The sequence below is a fragment of the Amphiura filiformis genome, chromosome 12, assembly GCF_039555335.1.
Source record: "Amphiura filiformis chromosome 12, Afil_fr2py, whole genome shotgun sequence".
NCBI classification, from domain to species: Eukaryota; Metazoa; Echinodermata; class Ophiuroidea; order Amphilepidida; family Amphiuridae; genus Amphiura; species Amphiura filiformis.
Window position 1 is genome coordinate 65,723,183 of NC_092639.1, and position 16,840 is coordinate 65,740,022.

A 16,840-nucleotide genomic window follows, 5' to 3' on the forward strand; every position below is an offset into this window, starting at 1 on the left:
TTATTTAGCTTAAAACCGGAAATGACGTCTAAATGACCTTTGACCAAAAAAAAAAAATACCGTGCATACATTGGGTAACAGTAATGCATATATGAAGTTTATGTCACTCTGGTCTGTTTACATTTTGAGATACAAATTTTTTGAACATTTTTGATAATTTTGGTTTTTGACCGGAAGTAACCCCTTAATGACCTTTGACCCCAAAACTTTAGGCATTCTAAAGACACTGGCTAGTAGCAATGCATGTGTGCTAATGGCGACTCTCTGCTATGTAATTTGTAAAGACAGTGACTTTTTGAATATTTTTTACACATTTTTCAGACTTTTACCGGAAATGACCCCTTAATGACCTTTGACCTCATTTTTAAAAAATAAGTTTTAAGCACTGTCACATGTTGTTTCATATGCACGAGTCACATGATCATTGCATGTAATTTGTGGAAGGAGTAGCATTTTTGTGAAATCAACATTTTTGGCCATAAGGTCAAGGTCAAAGGTCAGAGTCAGGTCAAAGTCAAATGTAAGGTTTGACCTAGTCCAGTGGTCATTTGGCTCAAGTATGGTTGAAATCTGTCAAAGCATAAGAGAGCTAGGGCGAAACGTGGCAAGTCACGCACGTGTTGCCAGAAGAAGAAAGATCCGATAGCATCACAAGACCTAGCCGGTGTCCCGGCTAGGTAAGAAAGAAGAAAGAAGAACGCGGAAAAAAGAATGCACAGCGCCGATAGCGGCTGTGCAAGAAACTAGACTTAGCTGTGGTCTAACCCACGAACACAGCCGTGTTGTGACCCCTAATGACATTTGACCCCAAAGTATATGAAAATGCCAATAGACATTGGCCAATGTCAATGCATGGGTGCACGTAGAACCATTTTGCTATGTTACTTGTGGCAGAAGGGACATTTTGAAGGTTTTTCGTCTCAGACCGGAAGTGACCCTTTAATGACATTTGACCCCAAATAAAAAAATACCACATATGAATTGGGTAACCACAATTCATGTGTGGACATACCGTTACTGTCCTATGTTTTTCTTAGCATATAAAAATGTTTGAAGGTTTTTCGTTTTATACCGGAAGTGACCCCTTAATGATCTTTGACCCCAAATCTGTGAGGACCTCATAAACACTGGGTAATAACAATGCATGTGTGCAAGTGGTGTCACTGTCCTACGTAATTTGTGGGAGAAGAAGCATTTTAAAGGTATTTCGTTTTGTACCGGAAGTGGCCCCTTAATGACCTTTGACCCTAAATAAAAAAAATACCATATATACACAGAGTAACTACAATTTATGTGTGAACATACCGTTACTGTCCTATGTTTTTCTTAGCAAATAAAAATGTTTGAAGGTTTTTCGTTTTATACCGGAAATGACCCCTTAATGACATTTGACCCCAAATCTGTGAGGACCCCATAGACACTGGATAATAACAATGCATGTGTGCAAGTGGTGTCACGGTCCTACGTAATCTGTGAGAGAAGAAGCATTTTGAGTTGAAATCACGTTTTAGACCCCTATGACCCCTGCGTGACCTTTGACCCCACGAGTTTCATATGACATGTAGGGGCATGGTCAATAATGGTTGTGACCAAGTTAGGTCAAAATCGGTGTAAGCATGTAAGTGCTAGAGCAAATGTAGTGGTCGGCAGAAAGAAGAAAGAAGAAAGAACTAGACTTAGCTGTGGTCTAAGACCACGAACACAGCCGTGTTGTTACCCCTTAATGACCTTTGACCCCAAAATATATGAAACCCCATAGACATTGGCTGATGTCAATGCATGGGTGCACGTGGCACAACTTTGCTATGTTATTTGTGGCAGAAGGGCATTTTGAAGGTTTTCGTCTCAGACCGGAAGTGACCCCTTAATGACCTTTGACCCCAAATAAAAAAATATCACATATGAATTGGGTAACCACAATTTAAGTGTGAACATACCGTTACTGTCCTACGTTTTTCTTAGCTAATAAAATTTTTTGAATGTATTTCGTTTTATACCGGAAGTGACCCCTTAATGACCTTTGACCCCAAATCTGTGAGGACCCCATAGACACTGGGTAATAACAATGCATGTGTGCAAGTGGTGTGACTGTCCCACGTAATTTGTGGGAGAAGAAGCATTTTAAAGGTATTTCGGTTTTTACCGGAAGTGGCCCCTTAATGACCTTTGACCCTGAATAAAAAAAAATACCACATATACACAGGGTAACTACAATTTATGTGTGAACATACCGTTACTGTCCTATGTTTTTCTTAGCAAATAAAAAATTTTGAAGGTTTTTCGTTTTATACCGGAAGTGACCCCTTAATGACCTTTGACCCCAAATCTGTGAGGACCCCATAGACACTGGATAATAACAATGCATGTGTGCAAGTGGTGTCACTGTCCTACGTAATCTGTGAGAGAAGAAGCATTTTGAGTTGAAATCACGTTTTTAACCCCTTTGACCCCTGCGTGACCTTTGACCCCACGAGTTTCATATGACATGTAGGGGCATGGTCAATGATGGTTGTGACCAAGTTAGGTCAAAATCGGTGGAAGCATGTAAGTGCTAGAGCAAATGTAGTGGTCGGCAGAAAGAAGAAGAAGAAGAAGAAGAAGAAGAAGAAGAAAGAACCTGTAAGAAAAAACACACAGCCGTGACGTTAGTCACGGCTGTGTAAAGAAAGAACCTGTAAGAAAAAAGACACAGCCGTGACTAACGTCACGGCTGTGTAAACCGTAAAGAAAGAACCTGTAAGAAAAAAGACACAGCCGTGACTAACGTCGGCTGTGTAAGAAGAAAGAAAGAACCTGTAAGAAAAAAGACACAGCCGTGACTAACGTCACGGCTGTGTAAGAAGAAGAACGCGGAAAAAAGAATGCACAGCGCCGATAGCGGCTGTGCAAGAAGAAGAAGAAGAAGAAGAACTAGATATATTGCAGCCTACGAAGGCTACGAAGTCAAACCGTGACCTTGAAGTGACCTCTGATGACCTTGAAAAGATTTGAAACACAATTGCATTTTCGTGAAAGATGTAGGCGCTAAGTTTAATAACAATCTAGCTAATAAAATAATTTGACATTTGGTGACCTCTAATGACCTTGAAATGACCTCCATTTTGTTTTATATCATATCAATATTATATATTCTAATTTAAAGGTAATTTGGACGAATTTTGAAATTTTACCCCTTTTGAACTTTGGTTGACCTCTGGTGACCTTGAAATAACCTCCATCATATTTTGAATCGTATCGTGATCACATATACTAATTTTCATTCGAATTGGACAAATTTTAGAATTTTAACCCTTTTGACCCCAAAACAGACCCCTCCCCATGTTCAAGCGAAATCTGATTATAACCCTATATGCACCCAATGCTAAAGTCATCTTGGCATTATTCTGATGATCACAGCACTTAATATGCAGCAAATAATGAAGTTTAAGGTGATTTTCAATAATCAACCCTATTTGACCCCTTCATGACCTTGAACTCAAAATCCGTGTTTATCCTATAGCCACCAGCTAAAGTCAGTGCATGTGTGTAAATCTCATCTCTGTACTATGTAATCTGTAGGAAAAGAAGCATTTTGAAGGTATTTGGTTATGTGCCAAAAATAGCCCCTGAATGACCTTTGACCCTAAATCTGTGTTTACCCCATAGACCCCAACTGTAGTCAATGCCGACGATTAAGTCTCATTACGCTACCATGTAATCTGTAGAAGAAAAAGCATTTTAGCCAAAATTACTCATGCGTGACCGTTGACCCCGAATGGGTCATGTCAAATGAAGGAGCTAGAGCTAATTATGTCAAGGTTGACAGAAGAACTAGATATATTTGCGGTCGCCTGTGACCGCGAGCATGCACAGCCGCCAGGTATTTTGAAGGTATTTTGTTTAACACCGGAAGTGACCCCTTAATCATCTTCGATCCCAATTGTGTATATAGCTTTTAGACACTGGCTATGCATGTGTGCAAGTGACGTCACGGTGCAATGTAATATGTGGAAGAAGAAGCATTTTTAGTGAAAATCTTGGTTTCTAACCGGAAGTGGCCCCTTAATTACCTTTGACCCCAAATGAAAAATACCATATATTTACTATGTAATAACAAATCATGTGTGAACATACCGTTACTCTGCTATGTTTGTCTGGCTAATAAAAAATGTTGAAAATTTTTGGTTTTTGACCGGAAGTGACCCCTTAATGACCTTCGATCCCAATTCTGTGATGAACTATTAGACTCTGGCAATAGCCGATGCATGTGTGCAAGCGATGTCACCGTGACTCTGCTATGTTTTTTCTGGCTAATAAAAATGTTGATCAATTTTGGTTTTTGACCGGCTCTAGGTTATGCATGTGTGCAAGTGACGTTACGGTGCAATGTAATATGTGGAAGAACAAGCATTGTTAGGGAAAATCAAAATGTTTGGTTTCTAACCGGAAGTGGCCCTTGAACTTTGACCTCAAATGAAAAATACTATATATTTAATATGTAATAACAAGTCATGTGTGAACATACCGTTACTCTGCTGGTCAACATGGCTGAAGGCATGTGGCTACGATGGCTGATCATAATGTTGACAGAAAGAAGAAGAACGCGGAGAAACGCGGCGAAGAACGCGAATGCACAACGCCGATGGCGGCTATGCAAGAAGAAGAAAGAAGAAAGTTTGGTCAAAATCGGTATAAGCATCTCACACTAGCATTTTACAGATCATGTAAAGAAGAAAGAAAGAAAGAAAGAAAGAAAGAAAGAAAGAAAGAAAGAAAGAAAGAAAGAAAGAAAAAAGAAAGAAAGAAAGAAAGAAAGAAAGAAAGAAAGAACTATGCTGCGAAGTCTAGCCGTGACCTTGAAATGACCTTGAAATGACCTTCACCACGTTTTGCATCATATCAACAACTGTGTGATATTTGACCGCACGATTGTCATGTGACAAAGCGTGGTCACGGGCAGTGATTGCCTGTGGTAAAGTTTGATATTTTACGTGTACTTCAAATAATTAATTGGTGTGGCCCTGCATTGCATACGTGCTCCGTGTAGATTTCGCCAGGCGCACAACACTAAATCCTTCCGCATTTGGTGTAACCCTTCATAGTCCCGGTAAAAAATAGTGCCTAAGCGAAATATATCGGCGTTCCGAGGGAACCGAATTTTGAGTGACTCTTGGTTGAGTTGATAGTTGATAAAAACGATAGAATAGGAGCTCAACCTTACACATTTGTTCAGAAAACGTTCCGAATCGAATGTGCATGGGTGACAGGCTCTCGGAACAATAGCATGGCCGTAACTGGGAAGGAGGCGCGAGTGTCTGCTAAAATTCGGGATGGCGCTGTTCAGGGTTTCGTATCTGTCAAGTTTGTCTTAATTTATTTCAAAAAATCAAATCTAAATACAAAATAATATTTAAGACATTTGTGCGATCAAAATATTAATAAATGATTGGAACGTTCTGATAATAATAAGGCTGATAGCACATGCGCCGATGACTGAATACTGAGAAGCCTACTGAGAAAAGTAGTAGGGCAATACAAGTGTGTAAAGTGACTTGCCGGAATCATTGCATGGTGAACGGAATTGCTTCAGGGCTTGGTAATAATCCTTAGAAAGCCTATTTAATATTATGTAATGTATAGTGAAGAATGAAAAGGATTAGAACCATAGTGTTGCTTTATCGTAGCAGTTGCCAATACACCGAATACACAGTCATAGTGGGTGATTAGAAAAGGTCGGGGACTCTATAAGACGATGATAAAATCTGTTTGGGCGTTCGCTGGCGCGGCAAATTCGGGATAAATCCTGGCAACTCATCTGGCACACATCAACTCGCCATCATGTTGTTTTCGTGTCAGATGGACGGTGAAGAATAACACAGAATTCCTATGACCGGTATAGGCTCTTATCGCGTGACTGATAGCCGATGCAGAGACTGCAGTAATTAAAAAGACCAAAATGACCCACTTAATGACGGTTGATCTAAAATCTGTGAAGACCCCCTAAACTACATTAGTCAATAAACAGTTTGAGTAAATTTCGTGGAATTTTGTCAACTGCTCTAGGAGAAGAAGGGAATTGCGCTAAATTGAAAAAGCGTGAAGAGATACAAGAGTCTAGCCGCCGCTCGGCTAGACTAAGAAGAAAGAAACCGCTGAGAAACAGGAGTCTAGCCGCCGCTCGGCTAGACTAAGAAGAAGAAGAAGAAGAAGAAGAAGAAGAAAGAAACCGCTGAGAAACAGGAGTCTAGCCGCCGCTCGGCTAGAGAAGAAAGAAACCGATGAGAAACAGGAGTCCAGCCGTCGCTCGGCTGGACTAAATACAAATTTTTATAAATTGCTTAAAAGTGAAGGATAAGTCATTCAAATTGTCATTTGGTATTTGTGAAATGCCAAATTTGCAAACAACGAAGAAAACAGCAGTATTGGTGAAATTGAAGCCCCATTCAAATTACAGATGCATGTAAATTGCCTTAGGGTGTCTTAAATACACAGCTTTCGGCTGAACCACTAACAGGCTATGTTAGCACATCTATGCATACTGCAGTTACTGTTCATTTTCCTATACACAGTGCTCTCACCATTAAGGTGTGACCTCTACAAACAGTGTATGTTAGAGGTATAGGGCATTTCCTAGTTAACGTCACTGTGTCAAAAACAACCGGCCAATATTTATAGTACTTTAGCTAATTTAGATATTTGGAAATATTCGCACTTTGGTGTTTTAGTAAGTAGGGCATGGCATGGCCTGGAAAATTCCCTGTGTAAATCGAATGCAACTTTTAGTGACTTGCTGTCAATCAAGAATAAGATATACATTACATGTAAACTAAAAGCTGAGTATGTGGGGCATCTGCAAATGTTTGAACCTCCCCGATATTTAAATGACAGATAACAGCAAAAACAGCTCCCATATCTGTCCATAACTTTGGTCAGTGCAGGGGTTTTTAAGTGGGTGATTATTGATTGGCAAGTGCCATATTTGGGCATAAGTGCAGTACAACATTCAATGTGGAGGATAGATTAGACTTTATCGATTGATTTTGCTGGAATAGTTTCTTCTTCCAAGCTGTTCTATTCCGTTCTGAGCTACATGCTTGGCTTACACTAGATTCATTCCTGTCCATTCTTTGATGTTTTTCTTCTGTCGTCCTCTCGCCCTTTCCCCAACGTTTCCTTCTTTTATCTGGAGTGTTTACTTTAATGCACTGCCACTTTCTCTGAGGATGTTATCAAAGTAGGTTCACTTTCTTGTCACCAACTCTCCAAGTAGCTGTCTATTCACTCCAAGTTCCCCAAAGATGCTCCTGTTTGTTCTTTTCTCTTTCCAACCACATTTCATTAGAATGTCATTAGCAAGCACCCGGTTCTCATCTGCGTTAGTCATAGTCCCGCCCTCCAAGCTGTAATGGGGGTACACTCCAATACCAGTATCTCGATCATTCCACAGGTCCTGAAGTTCAATAATTCTTCTTCCTTTGGCCATTCCAATCCTGGCTTTGATGTATGCCGTGCAATTTGCTTTGGATGCTTTCACCGAGCCCAGATACTTGAAGTGGTTGACCTGTTCAACTTCTTTGCCAACTATTGTGATGTTGACGTTGTACTCTTTTCCTTCTGCCTCTGCAACCAGCAGTTTTGTTTTCCTCACATTGAGTTTGAGATTCATGTCTTTGCCAGTTACATCTATTGCCGTTGCCAATCTTTCTATATGTCCTCTACTGATGTTTCAAGGAGTGCGGTGTCGTCTGCATATCGGAGGTTTGAGATTGGTATGCCTCCTACTTTGATGCCGCACGGTGTCATCGCCCCGATATCTTCATGGCAGAAATCACCATGATGGTAGATCGAATTCACTTGTTCTTCAATAGCCACGCAATTTTGTTCCGACCTGTTTAATAGGTTTGAGACGAAAAATGGGCCGAGGGACATCCGCCTAAGGCTACTGACAATAACCCGGTGACTGATCTCTGTAGATCTCAGTGAGCCTGGTACGTCATCTGCATCAGACTGCCTCCACAAGTGGTCCACATTGCGCTCGTAACGTGATATGTTTCGTTACTTCGATTGTTTACGATTTTGTTTTTCTGTTCTGCACAAATAAAATCTGAATTTTTGTCAGTTTTTTATTTCAAAACTCACGGTTGTTTGTCAATACGCTCGCTGATTTTTTGCTAATTATGAAAGGAAATGCCTATTTTAACATAACACATATCAAGTTAAAAACAATCATGGTATGGATTTTACTGTAGAAACATGACGAGCTTCACCTCCCAAGGTCGAATTTAAAAGTGATGGGTTAGCCCTTTTAGCTCTTTTTGATCGCAAAAAGGATGGATCTAAGGTTAACTGAAGTCATTTGGGTCTAAACATGGTAAACATAAACGCCGCCTTAGCCGGGCTTGGTAGGCGGCATGAAAAGAGGGGTGTGGTACACCCACCTAAATCCTTCGTTGATTTGACATCTTTTCACCGGATCTCGTTTTTAACACGCTCTACAAGGCTGTTTATAGAGGCACATTATTTGCATTAGAAGACAAGGTTGCTACGTTCCGACGTAGCAACCTTGGCTTATAGTGCGTCGGCACGCAAAGTAAATAAAAGGGTTTTTCCAAGTAAAGTGTTGGATACGTTCCGTTATGCCAATAGGCTTATAAAATAAACGCCATGTCAGACAAAGGTCTTTAAACATGGCAAAGGTTCGAAGTCAGCACAAAACATCTAACAGTATTTGCATTGCTTGACAGATTTCCTCCTAATATACACTTAGCCACACAACTGCATGTGTGTATTTTTCTGCAACGACTCGCAAAATTCTGTTAGAAATTATATATAGTTGTTAACTATACCCAATGTGTCAAATAATGTTGGCCATCGCCAATTCCTGTAATTAAAGTTGCAGTCACTTTCCAGATAACAAGGCATCACATGAATAAGGGTCAACGTTTTTTTACTTAGTTTTTGTTACTTTGCTTTTGTTTTTAAATGTTGTTATGATTTTGTGCTATTCTTTAAAAAAAACATCTGATTTGATTAAAAACGAAATGTTAAGTCATTGTGTAAAATGATTATCTCTGCCTTTCTAACTTTCTCATTTCATTTTACTTTTGTTTCTATTTCATAATCCCTATCCCTGTCATTTATATTTTTACATTTCTGGAAACTCACTTGCATTCGTTCTTCAAACACTATTCTTCACAGAACGATTCCTACATATCGTTATGAACACGGCAGAGTGCCGAATACGCAAAATTGCTGTACTGAGTAAACGGCTTTTGAAATTCTCGGTACCATTCCATTCCATTGTTATTCAAAATATTGAGAACATTCGTGGGCACTCATTTGAAATGTATATTATAGAAGTGAATGTCCACGAATTATTTGCAATACTTGCATGTTCTGAAACAATCGATATATTCCTCAAAACAGGTATTTACAGCTATCAGGCTTTATACTAAATCCAAAAAGGTGTTCACCGCAGATACCGCTTTGCAGAGAGATGCATGCGGGGACGAATCCGCATTCAGCTACGTGTAAACTATAACACTTATCCTTGATTTGGCGCTATTATGTAAAAATTACTGGTTGTTAGGCTATAGATTCTAAACTTGGTATATAAGTTATAATTCGTCATTCCGGTAATATTGAGTGAAAACTCAACTGTGCGTATTTTGGTATCACTGGATAGAAGATACCTATAGCTACCCATTGGTATAAAATATAACAGTATAGGACATGTGATATAGAAAATTCGGAGTTTCCAGCTATACTATACAATAGATCAACCTGATTTGTACAGCTAAGTATACGATTCGCCTTTTGGTCAAATTCATTAATCGGACTCAGGTGCGATTCGTCGAAATCACAATTTTTAATATCCACGTCTAGTCTGGAAGTAGCATTTATCATTAATTTTTCGTGGGAATGAAAGATCGCCTGGAACATAATTACAAGCATGCAATAACTCAATTTGCTGAAAATGCTCGATTCCTCACTCTGCCGAATTCATAACTATATCTTTGACATACTATTCATACCGTCCCATCTACAGTATTTGTAGACACATCATATGTTACTACAATGTATTTATGATATTCTTCCTCAGTTGCATTCATTGTTAATGCTTTCTAGTATAATTATCAGTTTTCACCGGTGAACTACGCAAACATCTCTTATTTACTTATCTCTTACTCTAGTCTTACGGATGTAAGATCAATGCTACAATGTCACATTTGTGGGCAATTATTTCTATTTCTAGTCGCCACGGCCTTCCCATTTGTGTTCTGTGGATTGTACAATATTTGTCGCTATTATATATGTATTCCAGGTAGTATAATTTGCCCTCCTACGTTATATCTGCCTACCCGGTATCCTATTACCGCACCTGGATTGAAGGTGTTCGTTAACCGTACATCATGAACGGATCTTTTATTCTAATCTGCAATTAAAAATCTAGAAGACCCGAGAATTCATTTCTTTTTCAAGTTTCTTGTAACCTATTTCTCTTCACCAAAATATTTGTTTCTCCCGTTTACTGGCATCTTCTACTGACTCTTGATCATGTTTCTATTTTAGCGCACGTACTTTAATAGGCGCGAAAGTAGATCTTTCCCACTTTATTTCTACTTCTGGCGCCAAAATAAACACTTGATATCAATCCGTTGACAGTGACAAATCCTCTGTGTGCTTTTACCGGCAAAATTTAAAACTCATGGAACACTTTGAGGAATCTTGACCTTTCAGTGTAGTGGTGCTGTTCACGAATGAATCTGCAGTTATTACCAAACAACAATATTGAGGATAAATTGGGTAATAAGTTGCTCGCCAAATGCATTATACTCAATAGCGGCCGTATTAATTCAAATCAAATTTCTCACGTTGGTGTAAGAATAATGACGGCACAAGTAGTGCCTACTACTACTACTACTACTACTACTACTACTACTACTACTACTACTACTACTACTACTACTACTACTACTACTACTACTACTACTACTACTACTACTACTACTACTATTACTACTGCTACTACTACTACTACTAGTACGTAAACTACGTGGTCTAACATCATCACAAGACATGCAAGATGAACACCCCAACATCTATATGCGATGCAAAGATACTTAATGTCCATCTATCACATTAGCTCATCATTGATGTTCATATCATATCTAACCAGACTTAGATACAGTGATTTAATGCATAGACCCTATAATTTGGCATCAAATATGCGAGATGCCAAGTATAATAAAGAAGGAAATGTGCCCCTATAACTTGCTTGACAGGTTTCAAATGCATATTTATAACAATAAAATGTAATACATGTTGATACAAAAAGAGAAAAATCAGTCAGCTTGGATATCGGGAAAGAAGAAAATGTACTTTTTGCATTTTAAATAGACTGTATACGTATTACTTTAGCTTTGTAAAGAAATGAAGGGGAGCAGAACGCGGGTACGGGTGAGGTGCGTTTGTGTATTGGTTGGGTGTTTAAGGGGAAGGTAGATTATGGTGTTTTGGTGCTATTAACTAATCGAATAAAAGGCCTGTTAGCAGATAGCTCGTTCCAGACGTACATTAAAAATGCATTAGTAAGTGATAAGATTTATTGCGAGTATTACACCGTGGATTCCCGTTTAGGATGTGAGTGTTTGTGTGTGCTAATAATATGTAGTGGTGTGGGTGTGCTTGAGCGGGTGCGGGTGCGGGTGAGGTGCGTTTGTGTAGCGGTTGGGTGTGTAAGGGGAAGGTAGATTATGGTGTTTTGGTGCTATTAACTAATCGAATAAAAGGCCTGTTAGCAGATAGCACGTTCCAGACGTACATAAAAAATGCATTAGTAAGTGATGAGATTTATTCCGTGGATTCCCGTAGGACAGAAAGTCTGCTTTAGTGACAAGTATTAGTGACTCGAGGAAAATGGGCGTACTCTCATTGAACCAGGATTTGGCTTTTTGGCTTTATTGCTTTCAATTATTCCCATTATCAATTATTACTATTACTCTGACTCTTACTATTATTATTATTATTATTATTATTATTATTATTATTATTATTATTATTATTATTATTATTATTATTATTATTATTATTATCATTATTATTATTTGCATCTCGTGTAGAAACCCAATTCATCCTCAATATTGTTGTTTGATAATAACTCCAGATTCATTCGCGAACAGCACCACTGCACTGAAAGGTCAAGATTCCTCAAAGTGTTCCATGAGTTTTAAATTTTGCCGGTAAAAGCACACAGAGGATTTGTCACTGTCAGCGGATTGATATCAAGTGTTTATTTTGGGGCCATAAGTAGAAATAAAGTGGAAAAGATCTACTTTTCACGCCTATTAAAGTACGTGCGCTAAAATAGAAACATGATCAAGAGTCAGTAGAAGATGCCAAAAAACGGGAAAAACAAATATTTTGGAGAAGAGAAATAGGTTACAAGAAACCTGATAATGAAATGAATTCTTGAGTCTCTTAGATATTTAATTGCAGATTAAAATAAAAGTAATTACACTCATATGATGTACTGTTAACAAACACCCTCAGTCCCGGTGCGGTAATAGGATACTCGGTAGGTACAACGTGGGAGGGAAAATTATACAACACGGAATACAATAGGGACACAATTAAATTAATACAATGGCAGATAGTGACAAATTATGTACAATCAACATAAATGGGAAGCCCGTGGCGACTAGAAATAGAAATAATTACCCACAAATGTGACAATGTAGCAATTAATCTTACCTCCGTACAAATGAGAGTCAGATTTTTGCGTGTAATACACCTGTGAAAACTTAATTATAAAACTTAATAATAAGTATTAAATACATGATAATTATACCGGAAAGCATTAACAATAAATGCAATCTGTTAGGATTCTTATTAGAAAAGCGTGAATGGGTCTATAGATACAACAGATGGGACAGAGATCAAAACGGTTAACCCATCACTTTTAAATTTGACCATGGGAGGTGAATCTCGCCATAATGTTTCTACAATAAAATCCATACCATGATTTTTTTTTAATTTTTAGTTAAAAATAGGCATTTCCTTTCATATTAAGTCATTCAAATTTTCATTTGGTATTTATTTGAAATGAAAAAGTTGGCAAAAAACGAGAAAACAGCAGTATTGACGAAGTTAAAGTCCCGTTCAAATACATGTAGCTATACTGTCAGTATATAAATTACAGATTCATATAAATGCCTTATTTTGTCTTGAATACATGGCTTTCGGCTGAACCACTAGCAGGCTATGTTAGCACATCTATGACAAAGACAAAGGCACTGAAATCTGAATTTTGATGATTTTTACGATATCGTCCGGATGAGCAAATCACTGAATGGGCCTTTAACCCTCGTCATACAAAAAGTGAGTGTGGTGTGTGTGGGGGGGTTGTTTGTTTGGGGGGGCTGTGTCAGCCCTCTTTTCATCCGGTACAATAAATCTCTCATATTTAAACCCAAAACACTTCGTCGGTCACAACACATAGTGGCGGACGTGCAGGACAATTTGAAAATATGTTTGCGAGAAAAACGCGTTTGAAGAATATGCTACTAACATGACTAATAACATAGTCAGTACTCATCAAATATTATCTCTCATTGGACCGATTCCATTTGAAATTGAAGATAAAGGTTAAACTATTAAACTTAAATAGTTAAAAAGGATAACTTTTATAGGATATATCTAGCTCTAAACTTATACGTCACTATGTGAAACAGAAGATTTGGGGCTTTCGGCACGTTTTTTAAGCTTAGGTCGCACGTATGCTACTGTGTGAAACGGACCATATCGATATTTCAGTGGCTTTTTGCACATTAAACCACATCGCGTGAACATACTAGCGCAGTGCGATATATTCAAAAATTGTTCTAACCTATTGCTATGGTAGTTAATCTTGTTACATCATTACTTCTACTGCGAATACTGTTGTACATAATAATCATAATTATTAACCCGAATTTCTCAGTTTTTTGAGGGAGAACTCGCTTTATGACGTCATAGTGACATTGCCCTTGGTATTTTTGTACTCATTTTGGTATCACTGGATCGATGAGACGCGTAGCTATCTCTGTGTATCTATACATTGGCATCCCAATAATAATTATGATAGCAAATACTAAATATATGTAAGCAATTTCTTGCTTTTTGTGTAACTCTAGTTTCCGCACGTACATTTTCGGGCACTGATATCATAAGCATCTTCTTCCCCATCAACCACTTGAACCGTATACTGGACTATGTGTTATCAAATATTTAATACGAATTTGCAGACATCTAGCTAACACTCGTTGTATTAACAGACTACGTAAGGTAAAACAGAACAAAACGATACACTTACATTATTTTGTACTTGCTTAATTGGAATACTTTTCACTGTAATGCAACATCGCGTGTGTAAAATGAATAAAACTACTGTATATTTTGTAACCGCATCCCTTCGTAAGTTTGTGTGATGTCTAGCGTTTTAAACATCATTTCTAAATTGTATTGGCACCTCGGTAAATTGGAAAGTAATATAAATGACACTCAAGATCCGAGTGTGAATGTGAATATGTTAATTCTATAGCTGATACAAAACTCCCGGAAGATAATGTGCATGTGCTTTATCATGTTTATAGTTTTGCAATGTGCGATAGATATAAAAGTCTAATATAAATGCTTTTCATTGTTGATGGGATGTAAAATTATGACCCCTGAGCTATTCAAGATTTCCAACGTCAAAGTTTACAGGGGTCAGTATTTGAAACTGATCAGAATGTGTCCAAAACAGTGGCAAATTATTCAGCTGACCATAAGGAGTCAGAAAATATTTCACCTATCTAAACTCATGTATCAGAACATATTCTGAGCAGTTTTATACTGTATGATTTAAACTTGAAATTATATATTGCATAGATATTGGTGAAATTATATGCTTTTGTACCACCAATTGAGCAATAATCAGCGCAGAAGAAAACATCAACTGGGAAAACCATCTAACCTGAGAAATATTTGCTTGCAACCGGATTTAGTATTGAAATTACACCACCCTTAGCACACATTCTTGAAAAGTACAACATTTCTGTATCTTCTTTTGTATTGTGCCCTTAGATGTCATTTTTATGTTGGCATCATATAAGACACAATTAAACAAATGCCAATGCTAACTTGGATCAGATTATGATCAAAATGTCATCTAATTTGCAAACCACTCGGTTGGAATCTTGATATATCCCTTTGAATTACTTCTTTAAGTTTATTTACGCTGTTCTCCCAGGCAGCTATTTCTAATCTTAATCCACAATACACTTAAACCAGACAATTTATTTGAGTGCTTGGGTGTTAAAGCATAGCACATCAGCAATATGAGAGCGCCTCAAATAGCATCATTGACGCACGTGTAATTCTAAAATACACACTATCATCTGCAGTAAGACATTCAACTGCCTATAGAAATAGCATAGTTATTAACATCCATTTAAGGTGGTTGGTATGTTTTTTGCGAATGTTGGTTTTACCTTATTTGGAGGTAGCAGCGTGGATATTAGCAGAAAAAACTTAATATCACAAATTTACTATGCGACCTGTTCCAATATACTAGTATGTGATGCGACAAACACGAGTTTTTTTCAGATGCCAAATCACAATGTTGATAGGATAAACTGGTGGTCTGAGATTGTCAATTGTCAGTCAATCATTAACTTTTACATATTTTAACTCGAGTCGGAGCCTTCAGGTCATATTTTTCCAGTTCTGCTTATTTTCTTTAATTAGATGAATTTGGGTACCCCAAGTTGTGAAATGTCCCTTTTAATTTGCAAATTTCCTTCTCAAATGTGTTTGCCAAGGACATGGGTTACATTATGTCGAAACAATAAGGTTCGCTATTATGTCGAATTTGAAATAAGCTTCGCTTTGTCTAATATGAAATACGTTTTATAGCTAGGTTTATGGTTAGTGCTAGTGTAGGGTTATGGGTTAGACTTAGGGCTAGGACAGGGGCTATATTTGACAAAGCGATTTGTTACATAGCCAACCTTTGACATTGCGAGCTAAAACCGGGTACATGAGGTACATAGAGTACAAAGGTCCATGCAATCCAATAGGCCTATACACCGGAATATAACCTCGTCCACTTTCATACTCATTCTGATCTTCTTAACACAACACACCGCTGGGTCAGAAGCTAGATTTGCGTAAATATTCGTATAAAAGTTCTTCTTTTTGTACCCTTTAAGTTCACTATAATCGTGCAATTTCCATACGAATCTGAATTGGTCCAGTCGATTGGTCCTCTAGAATTAGTATAGAAACACCGCGGAGAAAGCACCAGATGTTTATTACATGCATTTACTTCGCTCTTTGTTGGTGGTGTGGCTGTAAGGCGACAGAAACGATGCAATGTTGAAGGTCTCTTGGGCATATCATCTACGTACTATATATAAATTTAGATTAACGAATAAGTATTCGCTCTTCGAAAATCCAAATTGTTGTTTTCATTTGAGTTAAAAAGAAAAGAAAAGAAGGACAGGTTTTATGCGGTTGTTTCTGAACATTTTCTGCTAAATTATGGAATCGTTTCTTCAAATGTTATAACATCTTCTCTGGTTATAAATAGTCAGGAGACAAGGGACATAAATGCCGCTGATGACCAAAATAGAGTTGTTAGCCGCCATTACATTTGTGTTAAGATTCTTAGAACATAACAAACAAAATATTAAAACACTCTTTTTGTCAAATGAAAAATGGTATGAAACAGTTAAAACATTTTTACTAATATCTTTTGCAACCAATTGTAAAATTGAACATAAAATATTAAATTTGTGAGCATTTATTACTCTATTATTATTCTTTAAATTTGTCATTG